Raw genomic sequence first — 21,696 nt, 5'->3', positions numbered from 1 at the left:
ATCAGTAAAAAAAGGACTCCAAAACCTAAAATAAAATTGTCGGAGGAGAAGCGTAAACTTGCCAATATGCCATTTACCACACGGAGTGGCAAGGAACGGCTGAGGCCCTGGCCTATGTTCATGGCTAGTGGTTCAGCTTCACATGAGGATGGAAGCACTCAGCCTCTCGCTAGAAAACTGAAAAGACTCAAGCTGGCAAAAGCACCGCAAAGAACTGTGCGTTCTTTGAAATCCCAAATCCACAAGGAGAGTCCAATTGTGTCGGTTGCGATGCCTGACCTTCCCAACACTGGACGTGAAGAGCATGCGCCTTCCACCATTTGCACGCCCCCTGCAAGTGCTGGAAGGAGCACCCGCAGTCCAGTTCCTGATAGTCAGATTGAAGATGTCAGTGTTGAAGTACACCAGGATGAGGAGGATATGGGTGTTGCTGGCGCTGGGGAGGAAATTGACCAGGAGGATTCTGATGGTGAGGTGGTTTGTTTAAGTCAGGCACCCGGGGAGACACCTGTTGTCCGTGGGAGGAATATGGCCGTTGACATGCCAGGTGAAAATACCAAAAAAATCAGCTCTTCGGTGTGGAGGTATTTCACCAGAAATGCGGACAACAGGTGTCAAGCCGTGTGTTCCCTTTGTCAAGCTGTAATAAGTAGGGGTAAGGACGTTAACCACCTCGGAACATCCTCCCTTATACGTCACCTGCAGCGCATTCATAATAAGTCAGTGACAAGTTCAAAAACTTTGGGTGACAGCGGAAGCAGTCCACTGACCAGTAAATCCCTTCCTCTTGTAACCAAGCTCACGCAAACCACCCCACCAACTCCCTCAGTGTCAATTTCCTCCTTCCCCAGGAATGCCAATAGTCCTGCAGGCCATGTCACTGGCAAGTCTGACGAGTCCTCTCCTGCCTGGGATTCCTCCGATGCATCCTTGCGTGTAACGCCTACTGCTGCTGGCGCTGCTGTTGTTGCCGTTGGGAGTCGATGGTCATCCCAGAGGGGAAGTCGTAAGCCCACTTGTACTACTTCCAGTAAGCAATTGACTGTTCAACAGTCCTTTGCGAGGAAGATGAAATATCACAGCAGTCATCCTACTGCAAAGCGGATAACTGAGTCCTTGACAACTATGTTGGTGTTAGACGTGCGTCCGGTATCCGCCGTTAGTTCACAGGGAACTAGACAATTTATTGAGGCAGTGTGCCCCCGTTACCAAATACCATCTAGGTTCCACTTCTCTAGGCAGGCGATACCGAGAATGTACACGGACGTCAGAAAAAGACTCACCAGTCTCCTAAAAAATGCAGTTGTACCCAATGTCCACTTAACCACGGACATGTGGACAAGTGGAGCAGGGCAGGGTCAGGACTATATGACTGTGACAGCCCACTGGGTAGATGTATGGACTCCCGCCGCAAGAACAGCAGCGGCGGCACCAGTAGCAGCATCTCGCAAACGCCAACTCTTTCCTAGGCAGGCTACGCTTTGTATCACCGCTTTCCAGAATACGCACACAGCTGAAAACCTCTTACGGCAACTGAGGAAGATCATCGCGGAATGGCTTACCCCAATTGGACTCTCCTGTGGATTTGTGGCATCGGACAACGCCAGCAATATTGTGTGTGCATTAAATATGGGCAAATTCCAGCACGTCCCATGTTTTGCACATACCTTGAATTTGGTGGTGCAGAATTTTTTAAAAAACGACAGGGGCGTGCAAGAGATGCTGTCGGTGGCCAGAAAAATTGCGGGACACTTTCGGCGTACAGGCACCACGTACAGAAGACTGGAGCACCACCAAAAACTACTGAACCTGCCCTGCCATCATCTGAAGCAAGAAGTGGTAACGAGGTGGAATTCAACCCTCTATATGCTTCAGAGGTTGGAGGAGCAGCAAAAGGCCATTCAAGCCCATACAATTGAGCACGATATAGGAGATGGAATGCACCTGTCTCAAGTGCAGTGGAGAATGATTTCAACGTTGTGCAAGGTTCTGATGCCCTTTGAACTTGCCACACGTGAAGTCAGTTCAGACACTGCCAGCCTGAGTCAGGTCATTCCCCTCATCAGGCTTTTGCAGAAGAAGCTGGAGGCATTGAAGAAGGAGCTAAAAGGGAGCGATTCCGCTAGGCATGTGGGACTTGTGGATGCAGCCCTTAATTCGCTTAACAAGGATTCACAGGTGGTCAATCTGTTGAAATCAGAGCACTACATTTTGGCCACCGTGCTCGATCCTAGATTTAAAGCCTACCTTGGATCTCTCTTTCCGGCAGACACAGGTCTGCTGGGGTTGAAAGACCTGCTGGTGACAAAATTGTCAAGTCAAGCGGAACGCGACCTGTCAACATCTCCTCCTTCACATTCTCCCGCAACTGGGGGTGCGAGGAAAAGGCTCAGAATTCCGAGCCCACCCGCTGGCGGTGATGCAGGGCAGTCTGGAGCGACTGCTGATGCTGACATCTGGTCCGGACTGAAGGACCTGACAACGATTACGGACATGTCGTCTACTGTCACTGCATATGATTCTCTCAACATTGATAGAATGGTGGAGGATTATATGAGTGACCGCATCCAAGTAGGCACGTCACACAGTCCGTACTTATACTGGCAGGAAAAAGAGGCAATTTGGAGGCCCTTGCACAAACTGGCTTTATTCTACCTAAGTTGCCCTCCCACAAGTGTGTACTCCGAAAGAGTGTTTAGTGCCGCCGCTCACCTTGTCAGCAATCGGCGTACGAGGTTACATCCAGAAAATGTGGAGAAGATGATGTTCATTAAAATGAATTATAATCAATTCCTCCGCGGAGACATTGACCAGCAGCAATTGCCTCCACAAAGTACACAGGGAGCTGAGATGGTGGATTCCAGTGGGGACGAATTGATAATCTGTGAGGAGGGGGATGTACACGGTGATATATCGGAGGGTGAAGATGAGGTGGACATCTTGCCTCTGTAGAGCCAGTTTGTGCAAGGAGAGATTAATTGCTTCTTTTTTGGGGGGGGTCCAAACCAACCCGTCATATCAGTCACAGTCGTGTGGCAGACCCTGTCACTGAAATGATGGGTTGGTTAAAGTGTGCATGTCCTGTTTTGTTTATACAACATAAGGGTGGGTGGGAGGGCCCAAGGATAATTCCATCTTGCACCTCTTTTTTCTTTTCTTTTTCTTTGCATCATGTGCTGATTGGGGAGGGTTTTTTGGAAGGGACATCCTGCGTGACACTGCAGTGCCACTCCTAAATGGGCCCGGTGTTTGTGTCGGCCACTAGGGTCGCTAATCTTACTCACACAGTCAGCTACCTCATTGCGCCTCTTTTTTTCTTTGCGTCATGTGCTGTTTGGGGAGGGTTTTTTGGAAGGGACATCCTGCGTGACACTGCAGTGCCACTCCTAGATGGGCCCGGTGTTTGTGTCGGCCACTAGGGTCGCTAATCTTACTCACACAGCTACCTCATTGCGCCTCTTTTTTTCTTTGCGTCATGTGCTGTTTGGGGAGGGTTTTTTGGAAGGGACATCCTGCGTGACACTGCAGTGCCACTCCTAGATGGGCCCGGTGTTTGTGTCGGCCACTAGGTTCGCTAATCTTACTCACACAGTCAGCTACCTCATTGCGCCTCTTTTTTTCTTTGCGTCATGTGCTGTTTGGGGAGGGTTTTTTGGAAGGGCCATCCTGCGTGACACTGCAGTGCCACTCCTAGATGGGCCCGGTGTTTGTGTCGGCCACTAGGGTCGCTAATCTTACTCACACAGTCAGCTACCTCATTGCGCCTCTTTTTTTCTTTGCGTCATGTGCTGTTTGGGGAGGGTTTTTTGGAAGGGCCATCCTGCGTGACACTGCAGTGCCACTCCTAGATGGGCCCGGTGTTTGTGTCGGCCACTAGGGTCGCTAATCTTACTCACACAGCTACCTCATTGCGCCTCTTTTTTTCTTTGCGTCATGTGCTGTTTGGGGAGGGTTTTTTGGAAGGGACATCCTGCGTGACACTGCAGTGCCACTCCTAGATGGGCCCGGTGTTTGTGTCGGCCACTAGGGTCGCTTATCTTACTCACACAGCGACCTTGGTGCAAATTTTAGGACTAAAAATAATATTGTGAGGTGTGAGGTATTCAGAATAGACTGAAAATGAGTGTAAATTATGGTTTTTGAGGTTAATAATACTTTGGGATCAAAATGACCCCCAAATTCTATGATTTAAGCTGTTTTTTAGTGTTTTTGGAAAAAAACACCCGAATCCAAAACACACCCGAATCCGACAAAAATAATTCGGTGAGGTTTTGCCAAAACGCGTTCGAACCCAAAACACGGCCGCGGAACCGAACCCAAAACCAAAACACAAAACCCGAAAAATTTCAGGCGCTCATCTCTAGTTTAGATCCCACGGTGCCACTGGAGGCACAATCGGGGGCTGTATATGTAGTACACCTTTGACAAAAGTTTGTACTTCAGGCACTGAAGCCAATTCTTTCTGGAAGAAAATCGATAAGGCCGAAATTTGAACCTTAATAGACCCCAATTTGAGGCCCATAGACAATCCTGCCTGCAGGAAATGTAGGAATCGACCCAATTGAAATTCTTCCGTTGGGGCCTTCTTGGCCTCACACCACGCAACATATTTTCTCCAAATGCGGTGATAATGTTGTGCGGTCACTTCCTTCCTGGCTTTAATCAAGGTAGGAATAACTTCCTCTGGAATGCCCTTTTCTTTTAGAATCCGGCGTTCAACCGCCATGCCGTCAAACGCAGTCGCGGTAAGTCTTGGAACATACAAGGTCCCTGCTGAAGCAGATCCCTTCTTAAAGGTAGAGGCCACGGCTCTTCCGTGAGCATCTCTTGAAGTTCCGGGTACCAAGTCCTCCTTGGCCAATCCGGAGCCACGAGTATTGTTCTTACTCCCCGTAGCCGTATAATTCTCAGTACCCATGGTATGAGAGGCAGAGGAGGAAACACATACACGGACTGGTACACCCACGGTGTTACCAGAGCGTCCACAGCTATTGCCTGAGGGTCTCTTGACCTGGCGCAATATCTGTCCAGTTTCTTGTTGAGGCGAGACGCCATCATGTCCACCTTTGGTTTTTCCCAACGGTTCACAATCATGTGGAAGACTTCTGGATGAAGTCCCCACTCTCCCGGGTGAAGGTCGTGTCTGCTGAGGAAGTCTGCTTCCCAGTTGTCCACTCCCGGAATGAACACTGCTGACAGTGCTATGACATGATTTTCCGCCCAGCGAAGAATCCTTGCAGCTTCTGTCATTGCTCTTCTGCTTCTCGTGCCGCCTTGTCTGTTTACGTGGGCGACTGCCGTGATGTTGTCCGACTGGATCAACACCGGCTGACCCTGAAGCAGCGGTTTTGCCAGGCTTAGAGCATTGTAAATCGCTCTCAGCTCCAGTATATTTATGTGAAGAGACGTCTCCAGGTTTGACCACACACCCTGGAAGTTTCTTCCCTGTGTGACTGCTCCCCAGCCTCGTAGGCTGGCATCCGTAGTCACCAGGACCCAGTCCTGTATGCCGAATCTGCGGCCCTCTAACAGATGGGCACTCTGCAACCACCACAGAAGAGACACCCTTGTTCTTGGTGACAGTGTTATCCGCTGATGCATGTGCAGATGCGATCCGGACCATTTGTCCAGCAGATCCCACTGAAATATTCGTGCGTGGAATCTGCCGAATGGAATTTCTTCGTAAGAAGCCACCATCTTTCCCAGGACTCTTGTGCATTGATGTACTGACACATTTCCTGGTTTTAGGAGGTTCCTGACAAGTTCGGATAACTCCCTTGCTTTCTCCTCCGGGAGAAACACCTTTTTCTGAACAGTGTCCAGAATCATTCCCTGGAACAGCAGACGTGTCGTCGGGGTCAATTGAGATTTTGGAAGATTCAGAATCCACCCGTGTTGTTGAAGCACTACTTGGGTTAGTGCTACTCCGACTTCCAGCTGTTCTCTGGACCTTGCCCTTATCAGGAGATCGTCCAAGTAAGGGATAATTAATACGCCTTTTCTTCGTAGAAGAACCATCATTTCGGCCATTACCTTGGTAAAGACCCGAGGTGCCGTGGACAAACCAAACGGCAGCGTTTGAAACTGATAATGACAGTTTTGTATCACGAACCTGAGATACCCTTGGTGTGAAGGGTAAATTGGGACATGCAGATAAGCATCTTTTATGTCCAGGGACACCATGAAGTCCCCTTCTTCCAGATTCGCTATCACTGCTCTGAGTGACTCCATCTTGAACTTGAATTTCTGTATGTACAGTTTCAAGGATTTCAGATTTAGAATAGGTCTTATCGAACCGTCCGGCTTCGGTACCACAAATAGTGTGGAATAATACCCCTTTCCCTGTTATAGGAGGGGTACCTTGACTATCACCTGCTGAGAATACAGCTTGTGAATGGCTTCCAATACCGTCGCCCTTTCTGAGGGAGACGTTGGTAAAGCAGACTTTAGGAACCGGCGAGGGGGAGACTTTTCGAATTCCAACTTGTAACCCTGAGATACTACCTGCAGGATCCAAGGGTCCACCTGTGAGCGAGCCCACTGTGTGCTGAAAATCTTTAGTCGACCCCCCACCGCCCCTGAGTCCGCTTGCACAGCCCCAGCGTCATGCTGAGGGCTTTGTAGAAGCCGGGGCGGGCTTCTGTTCTTGGGAAGTAGTTGCTTGTTGCAACCTCTTACCCTTTCCTTTGCCTCTGGGCAAATATGACTGTCCTTTTGCTCGCTTGTTCTTATAGGAACGAAAGGACTGCGGCTGAAAAGACGGTGTCTTTTTCTGTTGGGAGGTGACATGAGGTAAAAAAGTGGATTTTCCGGCTGTTACCGTGGCCACCAGATCTGATAGACCGACCCCAAATAATTCCTCTCCTTTATACGGCAATACTTCCATATGCCGTTTGGAATCCGCATCACCTGACCACTGTCGCGTCCATAAACTTCTTCTGGCAGATATGGACATCGCACTTACTCTCGATGCCAGAGTGCAAATATCCCTCTGAGCATCTCGCATATAAAGAAACGCATCCTGTAATTGCTCTATAGTCAATAAAATACTGTCCCTATCCAGGGTATCAATATTTTCAGTCAGGGAATCCGACCACACCACCCCAGCACTGCACATCCAGGCTGAGGCTATTGCTGGTCGCAGTATAACACCAGTATGTGTGTATATACTCTTCAGGGTAGTTTCCAGCCTCCTATCAGCTGGATCCTTGAGGGCGGCCGTATCAGGAGACGGCAACGCCACTTGTTTTGATAAGCGTGTGAGCGCCTTATACACCCTAGGGGGTGTTTCCCAGTGCGCCCTAACCTCTGGTGGGAAAGGGTATAATGCCAATAACTTCTTAGAAATTAGCAGTTTTCTATCTGGGTTAACCCACGCTTCATCACACACGTCATTCAATTCCTCTGATTCTGGAAAAGCTACAGGTAGTTTTTTCACACCCCACATAATACCCCTTTTTGAGGTACCTGCAGTATCAGAGATATGCAAAGCCTCCTTCATTGCCGTGATCATATAACGTGTGGCCCTATTGGAAAATACGTTTGTTTCTTCACCGTCGACACTAGATTCATCTGTGTCGGTACCTGTGTCGACTGACTGAGGTAAGGGACGTTTTACAGCCCCTGACGGTGCCTGAGACGCCTGGGCAGGTACTAACTGGTTTTCCGGCCGTCTCATGTCGTCAACTGACTTTTGCAGCGTGCTAACATTATCACGTAATTCCATAATTAAAGCCATCCATTCCGGTGTCGACTCCCTAGGGGGTGACATCACCATTACCGGCAATTGCTCCGCCTCCACACCAACATCGTCCTCATAAATGTCGACACACACGTACCGACACACAGCAGACACACAGGGAATGCTCTTATCGAAGACAGGACCCCACTAGCCCTTTGGGGAGACAGAGGGAGAGTTTGCCAGCACACACCAAAGCGCTATAAAATGTATATAAACAACCCTAAAAGGTGTTGTTTCTGTTATATGCGCTTAATATATAAAAATATCGCCAAAATATGCCCCCCCTCTCTGTTTTACCCTGTTTCTGTAGTGCAGTGCAGGGGAGAGACCTGGGAGCCTTCCTCACAGCGGAGCTGAGCAGGAAAATGGCGCTGTGTGCTGAGGAGAATAGGCCCCGCCCCCTAAAACGGCGGGCTCTTCTCCCGGAGTTTGCGATATCTGGCAGGGGTTAAATACATCCATATAGCCTCAAGGGCTATATGTGATGTATTTTAGCCATAGAGAAAGGTATTATATATTGCTGCCCAGGGCGCCCCCCTCAGCGCCCTGCACCCTCAGTGACCGCTGGTGTGAAGTGTGCCGACAACAATGGCGCACAGCTGCAGTGCTGTGCGCTACCTTATGAAGACTGAAAGTCTTCTGCCGCCTGTTTCCGGACCTCTGGACCTCTTCAACTTCGGCATATGCAAGGGGGGTCGGCAGCACGGCTCCGGGACCGGACTCCATGGCTGGGCCTGTGTTCGATCCCTCTGGAGCTAATGGTGTCCAGTAGCCTAAGAAGCAAATCCATCCTGCACGCAGGTGAGTTCACTTCTCTCCCCTAAGTCCCTCGTAGCAGTGAGCCTGTTGCCAGCAGGACTCACTGAAAATAAGAAACCTAAAAAACTTTTTCTAAGCAGCTCTTTATGAGAGCCACCTAGATTGTACCCTGCTCGGACGGGCACAAAAACCTAACTGAGGCTTGGAGGAGGGTCATAGGGGGAGGAGCCAGTACACACCATGTGATCCTAAAAGCTTACTTTTTTGTGCCCTGTCTCCTGCGGAGCCGCTATTCCCCATGGTCCTGACGGAGTCCCCAGCATCCACTAGGACGTTAGAGAAAAGAGAATTTAACTGTTCTGATGCAGGGAAAGTATCGGAGGATTTCTATTTTTACATTAAAATAGGATTCCTCCTCTTCTACTCTTACTTTTTCTGAGATCTGTAATACATCCCTAATGGCCTCTATCAGAGCTTGCACCCCTTGAGCGAGAGCTGCATTACCCCCCCCCCCCCCCACACCCATATCCACCTCACTGTCCCCTGTATCTGAGGCATCGGCATCAGTGTCAGCCTGCATTATCTGGGTCAGTGTACGCTTTTGGGGATAAATGGGAGGGGTTAGAGGCGCATTTGTGGGAGCTGAACACTATTCATCAGGTCATCCACAGACTTTCTCAAATACTGCGTCTCCTTCTCAGTATGAGATAGTTTATTTGAAATATTAGTAATCATCCCCCTTATGGAGTCCAACCAAGGAGGTTCGTACCCAGTAGCCTGAGAATGTGTACTGTCCCATTGAGCCCCCTGGGGAGGAAAACATTCAGCTGTGCAGGAAGCACAATTCCACACACACAGAGCCCTCCAGAGAGACTCAGAGGAATGAGGAAACCAGCCACACAACGCCCCTTTAGCTAGCAAATACTGTAACTTAAGGGCCCTACACACTAAAAGATTATCTGTCCAATCTGGCTGATTGGAAAGAAAATCTGGCAATGGCTAGGAGCAAATGACAATCAACAATTTGCTCCCAAAATCAAGAAAATGGACAAAAACAGTTCAGATAAATTAGTTTAATGAAATAAACTTAACCAATTTGTCTTAAAGTCCATTTTTGTCTGTTTTCCAATGTTTGAGAGCAAATAGTCAATTGCCATTTGCTCCCAGACATTGCCAGATTTTCTTTCCAATCAGCCAGATTGGACAGATAATCTTTTAGTGTGTAGGGCCCTTTAAGCCCAGTACTCACGGGCCGATCAAGGAGAGATGCGTGCTGAGCGAACCGCTCAGCACACATCTCTCCTGCCGCTCAGCACAGCGCGATCTGTGCTGAGCGTGCGGGGGGAGACGGGGGGGCCGCTCACTTCACCCAGCGGGTGAAGTGAGCGACCCGCTAGATTGGCCTGCATGCAGGCCAATCTAGCAGCGGCGATAGCGATGTGCGGGGCCGCGCATCGCTATCGCCGAGGGGGCTACACACGGAGCGATCCTGCCGATATTCTAAGCAATCTAGTCAGATTGCTTAGAATATCGCTCCGTGAGTACCCCCCTTTAGCCAGGCGCAGACTAAATACTCTTAATAGGGTATTAGTAAGGATATAATTGCTCCCCCCCCCTATAACCCCTGGTACCGCTGAGGTAGGCTGGAGTTGATGTGGAGGGGCAGCGCTTCCCTGCGAGCGTTTTCTGTGTGAGCTGCAGAGAGAAAATGCCGCTGGTGAGCTGCTGGATCCGCTCATAGTGAAGGCCCCGCCCCCTTAATGGCACGCGGTCTTCCCGCATTTTATACTGGGGAAATGGTTCTAAATTGCACACCCTCCAGTAATGAAAGGTGCTATGCTGCTGAGAATAAAGTAGTACACACAGACAAAAAGGGGGTGCAGATGCACTAAGCGATCATTACAGTATAATATAGTAAATCATAAGAGGTTGTTAGTAGTATATCGTATCGTTGTGTACTACGTTATTCTCAGCAGCATAGCACCTTTCATTACTGGAGGGTGTGCAATTTAGAACCATTTCCCTACTATGTATATGTGTACACACCTGAGGTTTGAGAATGCCTCAAATCTAGATTGGCACCCCTCCCCCACCACCCTCTATGTTTTTAAGCAGGGAAACCAACAAGGACTGCACAGTGCACAGGCATAATTTTAAGTAAGTCCTATTTATTTATACATAGTGTCAGTCAACCTGGGGTCGGCGTTTGGACGTAGAGTCCCCCGTGCCTGTTCTGGCTGGACTGTCTCAGGGCATCACCATTTAAATACACAGTCACTTTTTATATCCTGTTTTGTCTATTATTTATGTATGCACATTTTTTTTTTTCCCCCCACATACTCTCTACCTTTAAACTCATAGTAGAGACCTCCATATACTCACACTTTATATCCCTTTACTATCACTATTTTTTAGTGTGATGCCCTGGGGGGGTCCTTTGCTGGATCATGCTTGGGGGTTTCCTGCGTTCCGGATGTTGGCCCCATAGTGTTAGGAACCTGCCCGACAAGAGGTGACCTGGACGATTGGTGGGTAGGCCAATATCCTTGGCCAACGATATACTAACAACCTCTTATAATTTACTATATTATACTGTAATGATCGCTTAGTGCATCTGCACCCCCTTTTTGTCTGTGCGCATTTTATACTGGCCTGAGGTACTTAGTATGCTTACACGCTGGTTAATAACCCCTGTAAGGATGTATCTGCCAGTCCTGGGTATTGTGACAATCCGCTCGCCCCTCATGCGATCACACCTCAGTACGTACTGAAAGCTTGGAGCCGCAGCATGGCAGAGCTGCGCTCCTACGCATGTGCCGCCATCTGCGCTGGCGACCCGCTAACCGGGGCGCCAGCGTTATACCCACCACTCTTCTTACTTCTGGCTCTGTTAGGGGTGGCGGCGTGCTGCGGGTCTGTACGCTCGCCGTGGTGGGGCTTGCAAATAGGACACTCAGGAGCTTAGGGGGACATTTACTATGCAGTGATAAGAGCGGAGAAGTGAGCCAGTGGAGAAGTTGCCCATGGCAACCAATCAGCACTGAAGTACCATCTATGATTTGCATATTATAAAATGATACAGAGCTGCTGATTGGTCGATGGGGTAATTTCTCCACTGGCTCACTTCTCCGCTCTTATCACTGCTTAGTAAGTGTCCCCCTTACTGTCCTGTCTGCTGAGTAACGGGACCATTTACTCTTCAGAAAGTTGACCCGTTCTTCCCCCTAAGTTCCACGAAGCAGGCAGGCTGCTGCCAAACAGCCTGCCTGTAAAATAATAAACGCAAAACAAAAAACCAGAGAAAATTCCTCAGGAGCTCTCCTAGCTGTGACCGGCTCCTCCGCCGGGCACATTTTCTAAACTGAGTCTGGTAGGAGGAGCATAGAGGGAGGAGCCAGCCCACACTCTCAAACTCTTAAAGTGCCCAAGGCACCTAGTGGACCCGTCTATACCCCATGGTACTAAATGGAACCCCAGTATCCTCTAGGACGTAAGAGAAAACATAGATTAAAAGAAAAAAAATACTTTCTGTAGATTGTAAGTTTGCAAAGCCCTCTCACCTCTGTGGGCCCTATTCTGAGATGGTTTGCGTAAACCTCCATATACACAGGTGCAGCAGTATATACATGTGGGCATTATACACAGGTGCAGCAGTATATACATGTGGGCATTATACGCAGGTGCAGCAGTATATACATGTGGGCATTATAAGCAGGTGCAGCAGTATATACATGTGGGCATTATACGCAGGTGCAGCAGTATATACATGTGGGCATTATACACAGGTGCAGCAGTATATACATGTGGGCATTATACACAGGTGCAGCAGTATATACATGTGGGCATTATACACAGGTGCAGCAGTACTGTATATACTGCTGGGAGTTTGGTGAGTTTTGATCAGAGATGTGTGGAAAAGGTAGGCGGGGGGACATTGCCTCATGTGCCATATACTTTTTTACTCCAGAGTTTTTACTATAAAAATGATTAGAATAATAAAAAATATATTTCTCATATGATATTTTTATTTTTCATCTACTGTATACAGTCAAAACTCTGGCGTATACGCTAGTATTACAGGAAAGGCTCTGCCTCACCTCACCGCACGTAACTAGGTTTTCCCATGCTGTCCGTAGGTCGCTATCCTGAGGTGGCGCACAAAGGCTGGTGGCATTTGCTGACTTCGAGGCTCAGCAAATATGGAAATCATCTTTTTTTATAAATTTTGATACTCCAATATATACCATACAGAATACAGACCTGATCATCAGCGCCCTAGCTCTATTCATAGCAGAGCCAGACTGCCCATATGCTGAATGGCCTGGTCTGGGACTCAGGGTAAACACCACTTAGGTCTACGCCAACTGGTCGACACACCATAGGTCGACATGGACAAAAGGTTGACATAAGTTTTTTATGGGGGGTTTTGTGTCGTTTTGTCCGTAATGTGACTGGGAACCCCAATTAGTGCACCGTGTCCCCTCACTTTGCTCGCCATGCTTCGGGCATGGTACCTCACGGCGCTCGGCACAGGTTACCATTCCCAATTGTAGTCCACGTGGATCGTAAAGTATGAAAATGTACAAAAAATGAAAATAAATGTGAAAAACTCATGTCGACCTTTTTCCATGTCGACCTTGTTCATGTCGACCAATTGGTGTCGGCTTGTAGTCCAGATACCCCTTATGGGCTGGTTCAGCCACACAGAGAGACCGGGGCTGACCTAGCACTCTGCGTCTGCCCAGCATTACAGAGACACAGGGGCATGCCACAAGGCCAGGCCCCTGTGACTCGTGGCACACCCCTGTGTGCCATGACCACTCCCCCTTTTAATGCACCTGGAAGTGCCGTTTCTTGTGGCGGATGAACCGTGCAACCACACTGGGAGCCCGCCGCCGCACTTTGTCCCCCATTTTGTTCCCCCTCCTCTTCCTTAATAACGATACAAACATGTCATTCCATGAAACTCCGCCCCCTGAACGGAGTACTAGAGAAGAGGAGGGAGGAGCGTGATATCAGTGCTGGCAGGCCCGCCAGTAGATTTTCTATATACAACCCCTTGGCAACAAGCATTCCTTTTGGCAATGAGCATGGATCCCAGAGCATGAAATCCCTGGCAACAAGCTTGACACTCATCGCATGAAACCCCTGGCAACGAGCATGACACCCAGCACATGAAACCCCTGGCAATGAGCATGACACCCAGCAAATGAAACCCCTGGCAACGAACATGACACCATGTGCATGAAACCCCTGGCAACGAGCATGACACCCAGCGCATGAAACCCCTGGCAACGAGCATGAGACCCAGCACATGAAACACCTGGCAACGAGCATGACACCCAGCGCATGAAACCCCTGGCAACGAACATGACACAATGTGCATGAAACCCCTGGCAACAAGCATGACACCCAGCGCATGAAACCCCTGGCAATGAGCATGACACCCAGCGCATGAAACCCCTGGCAATGAGCATGACACCCAATGCATGAAACCCTTTGCAACCAGCTTGGAGTCCAAAGCATAAAACCCTTGGCAACCAGCATGGATCCCAAAGCATGAAACCCCTGGAAACCAGCGTGGATCTCAGAGCATGAAGCCCCTGGCTACCAGAATGAAACCCAAAGCATGAAACCCCTGTCTACCAGAATGGATCACAAAGCATGAAACCCCTGGCAACCAGAATGGATCCCAGAGCATGAAACCCCTGGCGATGAGCATGACACCCAGCACGTGAAACCCCTTTCAACGAGCAGGTAATTTAAAAGTAATTAGAAGCCTTACTGTAGGGCATACTGTATCATGGGCATTGCGGTGTGTGGCATAATATGGTGCAGGGGGCATTACTGTGTTGGGCTTAATAAGGTGGATCTTATTTCCCTGTGGTGGCTGAGGTTTGTTGTTGCAGGGTCTAAAACTGCGGTGTAAGGTAATATTTTCCTGCGAGGCCACACCCATTTCCACTAAGACCACGCCCATTTCTAGTGAGGCCCCCCCTCCCCGTCGGCAGCGGCGTGCGCAAAATAGTTTTTCTTATGTTTATGGGGGTCGGTGCAGTGTGAATGTCTATGGGGGAGGAGCATTTTTTACTGTTCGCACTGGGAGCCAAATTGTCTAGAAATGGCCCTGGCCCCAGGGATGATAGACAGCCCCTGTTTGAGGCCCCGGGACTGGGAGGGACGTGGCCAACCCGTGGAGGTGTGGCCAGGCCCACTCCTTAACAAAATATACAAAAATTATACTTATGTGCTGTCACGAAGCAGTCACATGCCCCCCTTGAGGGTGGGGGGTGCGTGCCAATGGCAGATTTGGTGGGTGGGGGTGAGGTTGGGGAGTCTGATTGCTGCCCCCTGCACATCATGCCGGAAGAGAGAGCCTCTCCCCAACCCAGTGCACAGTAGTGAGTGCTGAGCTAGGGAGAAAGGCTGCTACAGCAACAGTCTCTTCTCAATTCCTGCCCGAGGTGCCTGCAACCCACCCACTGTACCCACCATACATAAACTCTGCAAAATGTCATCCAAAATACAGTGCTGAATGGGGGAGGAACAGAGGAGCCTGCAGATCGCTGCTGCACACAGAGACATGTCATCTGCATGGAATTGTTATATAAATACTATTAGAATGTTGTAGATTTTTTTTCTATTTATAGTGATTTTCTCCAAAAGGACCCAAGACTATCATCCTCCCCCTTACATTACATGCCCCCTATTCCTTCTCCTTCAGCCTGTATTACCCCCAAATACCCCACATACAGTACCGTGGTCCTGGCTCCTGTGATACAGACTGTGCTGGATAGAATACTGTATTTCCCTGCGTGCTGACAATAGAGAATCAGTGAGTAATACAGAAAGTGAAAGTATGTTTCCTGCAGTAACGTTCTCTGCTCTCTGCTGGGAGTAAACACCCTACAGAACATACAGAAACTCGCCCCAAACACTCGGTGGTAAATTTCAGAACAACATTTCAAAACATAATGTTCTTAACTATTTTCTATTCCCGGCTCTGATTTGTCTGAGAGCAGCAGATGACACTATACAACATGTAAGATATGGGGGAAAATGTAATTCAGGTGATTATAACAAAGGGTTTGTAACTGGCAGGGGTGCCCAGGGGCAGGGGTGCCCGGGGGCAAAGATATGTGTGTACTCTTGTGTGGTGTACCCACTCGTGATACATAGTAGACACCAGCAGAAATAACTGATGGGGCACAGCAGCCAGACAGATTTAACCAGGACCAGCCGCTGACATATTTAGGCACTGGCAGCAGGATATCGCTGGGTCCTTATAGAGAACAGAAGAAAAACGATTGTCTTGCATGGTGCACAAAAAGATATATAATATAATTTTTAATGATTCATATTAAATAGTATCTAGCAAAATACAAATAAAAGACTGTGCAAATGGACATTCAAAGAATGAAAATGTGCATTAAAACATAACTCCCAGCTTTACAGGATGTGGAAGTGGGAACCCATGCGCAGCAAAGCCGCACCTGCTGCCGCAAAGGGGGTGTGGCTACAGAAAATGGAAATGGCTTCGTAAGAAAGGGGGCATGGCCTCATGGCAGTGCTGCGATCGCGAGCCACGGCCCCCGTTCTCATCACTATGGGGGCATGGCCAGCGCACTGTGAGATGCTGGCATGCCCTCAGTACCTCTGTCTCCGTGAATAGACGCTGTGTGCTCATGAAGTTTTGTAAATATTGATAATAGAGATCATGGGTTCAGTTCTATGAGAACAGAACCCCCCTCACCCCACTCGATCTTTTCAATCCGAGGTGGGATACAATGCCGGGTCAGATTTTCCCACACGCCTCGATTACATCATCAAGGCAAAACATCATCACCCCGCTGTCAGATTCTCATGGGTTTTGGATTCTATATAAGTCCCCATGCATCGGCGCCATCTTTACTCCGACATTGGAGACAGGGGCGGAACTGTGGGAGGCAGTGGAGTCGGCTGCCGCCGGGCTCCTGACCTCAAGGGGGCGCATCTCCTCCACTGTCTCCAATGTTATTTTTTTTTTTTTAATCATTCTTACAGACGGAGGAGCTGTGTCAGTGACACGGGTTCTGCCTCCTGTATATACAGAGAACTGGCACTGGCTGCAGCTAGGGGGAGCTCCAGAGCGCAGCTCCTCCCGGCCCTTCCAGTTAAGCAAGCCAGCCGAGTGAAGCTCTCTGTTCCTCGTCAGGCTGATGATAGCCAAATGTAGGCACTGGCAGCACTTGCCTCAAGCTGCACTGGGGTGGGGGGGGGGGGGGGTGTAGTTGGGGGTGCTGGAGGGTTTTAATAAATGTTGGAAGCACTGTGTTTTGTGTGTGCATGTTTTTAAGTGAGGTGTGTGTGTGTGTGTGTTTTTAAGGAAAGTTGTGTGTTCAAGTAAAAGAGGCATGTGTGTGAGAGGCATGTGTGTGAGAGGCATGTGTGTGAGAAGCATGTGTGTGAGGCATATGTGTGTGTGTGTGCGCGTGTGTAAGTGAGAAGCGCGTGTGTGTGTGAGAGGCAAATGTGTGTGAGAGGTGTGTGTGTGTGTGTGTAAGTGAGAGGTGTGTGTGTGTGTGTGTGTGTGTGTGAGGCATGTGTGTGAGTGAGAGGCATGTGTGTGAGAGGTGTGTGTGTAAGTGAGAGGCACGTGTGTGTGTGTGTGTGTGTGTGTGTGTGTGTGTGTGAGGCATGTGTGTAAGTGAGATGCATGTGTGTGAGAGGCATGTGTGTGTAAGTGAGAGGCATGTATGTGAGAGGCATGTGTGTGTGAGAGGCATGTGTGTGTAAGTGAGAGGCGTGTGTGTGAGATGTGTGTGTTAGTGAGAGGCATGTGTGTGAAAAGCGTGTGTGTGTAAGTGAGATGCATGTGTGTGTGTAAGTAAGAGGCATGTGTGTGAGAGGCAAGGATTAAAGGAGGCATTTGAGCATTTCCACAGGACTATGTACAGAGCACACACCTGGTCTGGGTACACGCTACTTTACAAATATATGGAGGGGTGTCCGTTTCTGAATGTGTGTGTGTGTGTGTGTGTGTAAGTGAGAGGCATGTGTGTGTGTGTGTGTGTGTGTGTGTGTGTGTTTAAGTGAAAGCGGTGTGTGTGTGTGTTTTTAAGTGAAGGAGGCATGTGTGTGTGTGTGTGTGTGTGTGTGTGTGTGTGTGTGTGTATGTGTGTGTGTGTGTGTGAAAGAGGCATGTGTAAGTGAGAGGTATGTATGTTAAAGTGAAAGCGGCATGAGTATGTTTAAGTGAAAGAGGCATGTGTGTGTTTAAGTGAAAGAGACGTGTGTGTTTAAGTGAAAGGCGTTTGTGTGTTAAAGTGAAAGCGGCGTGTGTATGTTTAAGTCAGGCATGTCCAAACTGCGGCCCTCCAGCTGTTGTGAAATTACATATCCCAGCATGCCCTGACACTTTTTGCTGTCAGAGAATGCTAAAACTGTGTCAGGGCATGCTGGGATGTGTAGTTTCTCATCAGCTGGAGGGCCTCAGTTTGGACATGCCAGGTTTAAGTGAAAGAGGCGTTTGTGTGTTTTTAAGTGAATGAGGTGTTTATGTGTTTTTTATATATATATGCACACTGCTGCACCAAGGCATCTCTATCGAGACCCGCTGGCAGGTGAGGGAGCACTGTAGGTGTACTATAAAGGTATGCTGGTGTCTGTTTTATTGTAATGACTGACTTGGAGTGCGTCCACTTTGTATGTGTATCTATTCTATATTACTACTGGGAAAGGTACCTGAGCACGCTGCTAGTGTTCACCCTGAGTGCCGGATAGTTACGTATGGTATGTGTGTGTATATGTAGGGGGCACCAACATTTATCATGCCTCCGGGCGACTGGGATGAACTTACACCACTGATTGGAGAGTGTACTGGACGGACATGTTCATCACAGAACTGCGAGGTATGACGTGGCATGCGGCGGGTGTGACCTATGTGCTATATCTGAAAAAGGGGTGCTCTCTCTGCTGTATCTGAAAGAGGGGTGATCTCTCTGTCTGCTGTATCTGAAAGAGGAGTGCTCTCTCTGTCTGTATCTGAAAAAGTGGTGCTCTCTCTGCTGTATCTGAAAGGGGTAATCTGTCTGTCTGCTGTATATGAAAGGGGTGCTCTCTCTGTCTGCTGTATCTGAAATGGGTGCTCTCTCTGTCTCCTGTATCTGAAAGGGGTGCTCTCTCTGTCTGCTGTATATGAAAGGGGTGCTCTCTCTCTGTCTGCTGTATATGAAAGGAGTGCTCTCTCTGCTGTATCTGAAAGGGGTGCTCTCTCTGTCTGCTGTATATGAAAGGAGTGCTCTGTCTGTCTGCTGTATATGAAAGGGGTGCTCTCTCTGTCTGCTGTATCTGAAATGGGTGCTCTCTCTGTCTCCTGTATCTGAAATGGGTGCTCTCTCTGTCTCCTGTATCTGAAAGGGGTGCTCTCTCTGTCTGCTGTATATGAAAGGGGTGCTCTCTCTCTGTCTGCTGTATATGAAAGGAGTGCTCTCTCTGTCTGCTGTATCTGAAAGGGGTGCTCTCTCTGTCTGCTGTATCTGAAATGGGTGCTCTCTCTGTCTCCTGTATCTGAAAGGGGTGCTCTCTCTGTCTGCTGTATATGAAAGGGGTGCTCTCTCTCTGTCTGCTGTACATGAAAGGAGTGCTCTCTCTGTCTGCTGTATATGAAAGGGGTGCTCTCTCTGTCTGCTGTGTCTGAAAGGAGTGCTCTCTCTGTCTGCTGTATCTGAAAGGGGTGCTCTCTCTGTCTGCTGTATATGAAAGGGGCGCTCTCTCTGCTGAATCTGAAAAAGTGGTGCTCTCTCTGTCTGCTGTATATGAAAGGGGTGCTCTGTCTGTCTGCTGTATATGAAAGGGGTGCTCTCTCTGTCTGCTGTATATGAAAGGGGCGCTCTCTCTGCTGAATCTGAAAAAGTGGTGCTCTCTCTGTCTGCTGTATATGAAAGGGGTGCTCTCTCTGTCTGCTGTATATGAAAGGGGCGCTCTCTCTGTCTGCTGTATCTGAAAGGGGTGCTCTCTCTGTCTGCTGTATGTGAAAGGGGCGCTCTCTCTGTCTGCTGTATCTGAAAGGGGTGCTCTCTCTGTCTACTGTATCTGAAAGGGGTGCTCTCTCTGTCTGCTGTATGTGAAAAGAGCGCTCTCTCTGTCTGCTGTATCTGAAAGGGGTGCTCTCTCTGTCTGCTGTATCTGAAAGGGGTGCTCTCTCTGTCTGCTGTATCTGAAAGGGGTGCTCTCTCTGTCTGCTGTATCTGAAAGGGGTGCTCTCTCTCTGTCTGCTGTATCTGGAAAGGAATGCTCTCTCTGTCTGCTGTATATGAAAGGGGTGCTCTCTCTGTCTGCTGTATATGAAAGGGGTGCTCTCTCTGTCTGCTGTATATGAAAGGGGTGCTATGTCTGTCCACTGTATCTGAAAGGGGTGCTCTCTCTGTCTGCTGTATGTGAAAGGAGCGCTCTCTCTGTCTGCTGTATATGAAAGGGGTGCTCTCTCTGTCTGCTGTATCTAAAAGGGGTGCTCTCTCTGTCTGCTGTATCTGAAAGGGGTGCTCTGTCTCTGTCTGCTGTATATGAAAGGGGCGCTCTCTCTCTCTGTCTGATGTATCTGAAAGGGGTGCTCTCTCTGTCTGCTGTATATGAAAGGGGTGCTCTCTCTGTCTGCTGGATCTGAAAGGAGTGCTCTCTCTGTCTGCTGTATGTGAAAGGAGCGCTCTCTCTGTCTGCTGTATATGAAAGGGGCGCTCTCTCTGTCTGCTGTATCTGAAAGGGGCGCTCTCTCTGTCTGCTGTATCTGAAAGGGGCTCTCTCTCTGTCTGCTGTATCTGAAAGGGGTGCTCTCTCTGTCTGCTGTATCTGAAAGGGGAGCTCTCTCTGCTGAATCTGAAAAAGTGGTGCTCTCTCTGTCTGCTGTATCTGAAAGGAGTGCTCTCTCTGTCTACTGTATCTGAAAGGGGCGCTCTCTCTGTCTGCTATATCTGAAAGGGGTGCTCTCTCTGTCTGCTATATCTGAAAGGAGTGCTCTCTCTCTGTCTGCTGTATATGAAAGGTGTGCTCTCTCTCTGTCTGCTATATCTGAAAGGGGTGCTCTCTCTGTCTGCTGTATCTGAAAGGGGTGCTCTCTCTGTCTGCTGTATCTGAAAGGGGTGCTCTCTCTGTCTGCTGTATCTGAAAGGGGTGCTCTCTCTGTCTGTTGTATCTGAAAGGGGTGCTCTCTCTGTCTGCTGTATCTGAAAGGAGTGCTCTGTCTCTGTCTGCTGTATCTGAAAGGGCCGCTCTCTCTGTCTGCTGTATCTGAAAGGGGCGCTCTCTCTGTCTGCTGTATCTGAAAGGGGTGTTCTCTCTGTCTACTGTATCTGAAAGGGGCGCTCTCTCTGTCTGCTATATCTGAAAGGGGTGCTCTCTCTGTCTGCTATATCTGAAAGGAGTGCTCTCTCTCTGTCTGCTGTATATGAAAGGTGTGCTCTCTCTCTGCCTGCTGTATCTGAAAGGGGCGCTCTCTCTGTCTGCTATATCTGAAAGGGGTGCTCTCTCTGTCTGCTGTATCTGAAAGGAGTGCTCTCTCTGTCTGCCGTATCTGAAAAAGGGCGCTCTCTCTGTCTGCTGTATATGAAAGGAGTGCTCTCTCTGTCTGCTGTATCTGAAAGGGATGCTCTCTCTGTCTGCTGTATCTGAAAGGGGTAATCTGTCTGTCTGCTGTATATGAAAGGGGCGCGCTCTCTGTCTGCTATATCTGAAAGGGGTGCTCTCTCTGTCTGCTGTATCTGAAAGGGGTGCTCTCTCTGTCTGTTGTATCTGAAAGGGGTGCTCTCTCTGTCTGCTGTATCTGAAAGGAGTGCTCTGTCTCTGTCTGCTGTATCTGAAAGGGGCGCTCTCTCTGTCTGCTGTATCTGAAAGGGGCGCTCTCTCTGTCTGCTGTATCTGAAAGGGGTGCTCTCTCTGTCTGCTGTATCTGAAATGGGTGCTCTCTCTGTCTCCTGTATCTGAAAGGGGTGCTCTCTCTGTCTGCTGTATATGAAAGGGGTGCTCTCTCTCTGTCTGCTGTATATGAAAGGAGTGCTCTCTCTGCTGTATCTGAAAGGGGTGCTCTCTCTGTCTGCTGTATATGAAAGGAGTGCTCTGTCTGTCTGCTGTTTATGAAAGGGGTGCTCTCTCTGTCTGCTGTATCTGAAATGGGTGCTCTCTCTGTCTCCTGTATCTGAAATGGGTGCTCTCTCTGTCTCCTG

The 21,696-nt window shown here is 49.0% G+C and overlaps 1 protein-coding gene and 1 long non-coding RNA gene across 2 annotated transcripts in view; one reads left to right on the top strand and one right to left on the bottom strand.

Moving 5' to 3' along the window:
* Nucleotides 1-15,377, bottom strand: part of LOC134945698 (uncharacterized) — a 51,073-nt gene extending 35,696 nt beyond the window's left edge. Inside the window, exon 1 of the mRNA XM_063935143.1 lies at nucleotides 15,259-15,377. The gene's annotated coding sequence lies outside the window, so the exon portion shown is untranslated. The remainder of the gene's footprint in view (nucleotides 1-15,258) is intronic.
* The window catches only part of LOC134945699 (uncharacterized), a 471,787-nt gene that overhangs the window by 47,850 nt on the left and 402,241 nt on the right, over nucleotides 1-21,696 (top strand). The window lies entirely within an intron of this gene.

This window comes from Pseudophryne corroboree, chromosome 7 (genome assembly GCF_028390025.1).
Source record: "Pseudophryne corroboree isolate aPseCor3 chromosome 7, aPseCor3.hap2, whole genome shotgun sequence".
In the NCBI taxonomy this organism is placed as follows: domain Eukaryota; kingdom Metazoa; phylum Chordata; class Amphibia; order Anura; family Myobatrachidae; genus Pseudophryne; species Pseudophryne corroboree.
The sequence above is the reverse complement of the archived record's forward strand: the minus strand, read 5'-3'. Positions and strand labels throughout refer to the sequence as shown.